This window comes from Myotis brandtii, unplaced genomic scaffold (genome assembly GCF_000412655.1).
Source record: "Myotis brandtii unplaced genomic scaffold, ASM41265v1 scaffold470, whole genome shotgun sequence".
Lineage (NCBI taxonomy): Eukaryota > Metazoa > Chordata > Mammalia > Chiroptera > Vespertilionidae > Myotis > Myotis brandtii.
In genome coordinates, this window is record NW_005367953.1 from 2,881,695 (window position 1) to 2,885,015 (window position 3,321).

Here is a 3,321-nt window from a genome sequence, read left to right on the forward strand (position 1 = left end):
CAAGCAAGCCTCCCTGCTCGCTTCAGTGCCTGGCTGCCGGCCGCCATCTTGGCTGACAGTTAATTTGCATATACTCACTGATTAGCCAATGAAAAGGGTAGCGGTCGTACGCTAATTACCATGTTTCTCTTTTATTAGTGTAGATTTCCCCAGTTTTCTGAAAATCAGGGATTTCCTCCCCATAGTTTGTTCTTGGATTCCAGGGCCAGTACATATTTTACTTAAAAGCACAAACTCTGTGTTTGAATTCTTACAGTGCCACTTAATAGCTTTAATTTTTTAATCTGTAAAATGGGGAAAATAATAGAATGTATCTAATAGGTTTGTTGGGAAAGTAAATTAGTTAATACTTGTAAAGACTTTGAATATTGTCCTGTAATAAGCACTCAGGAGGTGTTACCATTATTGTTGCCAAGATTTAAACAAAACCTTATTTAAAATAACTATTTTTGAAGGTTTTAAAAACAGCTTAAGATATTTATATAACATAAAATCCACCTGTTTAAAGTGTATAACTTAGTGGTTTTTAGTATGTTTTTATAGAGTTACATAGCTACCATCATCTAATTTTAGAATAGTTTCTCTCTTTTTCCCACCTATTTCTCTTTATTTTTTTTGGCAGGAACATTTAAGTTCTATTCTCTTTGCAGTTTAAAAAAATATATTTTTATTGATTTTGAAGAGGAAGGGAGAGGGAGAGAGAGATAGAAACATCAATGATGAGAGAGAATCATTGATTGGCTGCCTCCTGAACACCCGCTACTGGGGACCGAGCCTGCAAGCTAGGCATGGCCCTGACTGGGAATCAAACCATGATCTCCTGGTTCATAGGTCGATGCTCAACCATTGAGCCATGCTGGCCAGGCTCTTAGCAAATATTTTTTAAATTTCAAGTTTCAATTACAGTGTACATTCAAGATTATTTTGTATTAGTTTCAGGGGTACAGCCTAGCGGTTACATAATCATATACTTAACAAAATTTTCTCCATGACATTTCAAGTACCTACCTGGCACCATGCATAGTTTTACAATATTATTGGCTATATTTCCTATGCTGTACTTTACATCCCAGGACTGTTTTGTGACTACCAATTTGTAGTTAATTTTGGCACATTTTCATCGCTCTGAAAAGAAGCCTTGTGCACCCATTAGGAGTTACTCCTCACTCCCCTACATCTCCCCTTTTTTGCCCTAGACAACCACTAACCAACCTACTAATGTGCTTTTTGTCTCTATAGATGAGACATTCCATATCTCATCTATAGAGAAAGAAAGTGCCTATTCTGGACATTTCATATAAATGGGATCAAACTATATGATCTTTCGTGACTGGCTTCTTTCACTTAGTATGCTTTCAGATTTCATCCATGTTGTAGCATGAATCAGTACTTCATCTATTTTACGACCAAGTAATATTTCATTGTATGAATCTGCCACATTTTATTTATCTATTCTTCAGTTGATGGCTATTTGGATTGTTTCCAGTTTGGATATTACAAATAATGCTGCTATGGAAATTTGTGTACAAGTATTGTGTGGATATATATTCTCAATAATTTTGGTAATATACCTAGGAATGAAATTGCTGTTTTTAACTTTTTAAAAAAAATATTTTTTTATTGATTTCAGAGAGGAAGGGAGAGGGAGAGAGAGATGGAAACATCAATGATGAGAGAGAATCATTGATCGGCTGCCTCCTGCCCACCCCATACTGGGGATTGAGCCCACAACCCGGGCATGTGCCCTTGACCAGAATTGAACCTGGGACCCTTCAGCCCACAGGCTGACTCTCTATTCACTGAGCCAAACCAGCTAGGGCTGTTTTTAACTTTTTGAGGAATTGCCAAACTGTTTTCCAAAGTTACCACAACATTTTATATTCCAACCAGCAATGGGTGAGGGTTCCAATTTCTCCATATGCTTGCCAACACTTATATTTTTTTCTTTTTGATTATAGTGATTTTAGTGGATGGCAGTATCTTATTATACATTTAATTTGCATTTTCCTAATACTGATTATATTGAGCATCTTTTCTGTGCTTATTGACCATTTATATATCTTTTGGAGAAAAAGCTATTTAAATCCTTTGCCCATTTTCAAATTGGGTTATTTGTCTTTTTATTTTTGAGTTGAATCCTTTACATATTTTGAATACAAGTCCCTTATCAGATATATGATTTCCAAATATTTACTTTTTCAAAGGTGTCTTTGGAAGCAAAAAAGCTTTTAATTTAGATAATGTCCAATTTATCAATCTTCTCTTTTATCACATGTGCTTGTGGTATTGTACCTCGGAAATAATTGCCTAACCCGAGGTCATGAAGATTTACTTCTATGCTTTCAATGATTTTATAGCGTTAGCATTTATGTAAGTGTAAGTTCTTTAATCCTCCCTGACTTCCTTCCTGTGCGTGTTGTGAGGGAGGAGTTCCACTTGATTCTTTTGCATGTTGTCCTGGCATTTCACACTTCTGCCAGTTTTCTGGGCGCTATTATTGAAAAGGCTGTTCGTTTCCTATTGAACCGTCTTGTTGAAAATGAATTGACCATAAATGTTAGGGTTTATGTCTGGCTAATCATTTTAAGCAATATAATTAGAAACTTATTTAGAAATGATGCATTTGATCATCACTGTCCCTCTTGAAGACATGTGTTTTTATTATTTTTAATACATGTCTACATAAGTCCTGGGCCAAGATTTCTGGTATTTTTCCTTTACTCTTCCTGATAATCCTGAACTCACGTTTTTTTAGGTGGTTATTTCCCTTGTTTGTAACAATGGTGATAACAAAGAAGACTAATCATTATGATTCTCTCAGAATCTTTAGGCCTTCAGAAGAGCATGAACTACCATCTCTTTTTAAAGATATATTTTTATTGATTTCAGAGAGGAGGGGAGAGGGAGAGATAGAAACATCAATGATGAGAGAGAATCATTGATCCGATGCCTCCTGCATGCCCCACATTGGAGATCAAACCTGTGACCAGACTGGGAATTGAACCATGACCTCCTGGTTCATAGGCTGATGCTCAACCACTGTGCTATGCAGGCTGGGCTGAACTATCACCTCTTAAAGATAGGCAAAGAGAAAGAGTTCATATACTAATATGTTTCTTTGTTACTGTTGATTCTATTCCTTCAATTTAGTGACCATCCTGCGATTTTTCTGAAACAGTGAAGGACAGTGAGGATGGGCTGAATTCAGAAGAGGTGACTGAGATGGTGCTGTCTGTGATCGTTTAATCTTGAGAATTTAGCTCATAGGATCTCTTAAGATGTAAGTCAGGTCAAAAGCACACAAATTATGCAAGAAAAAAA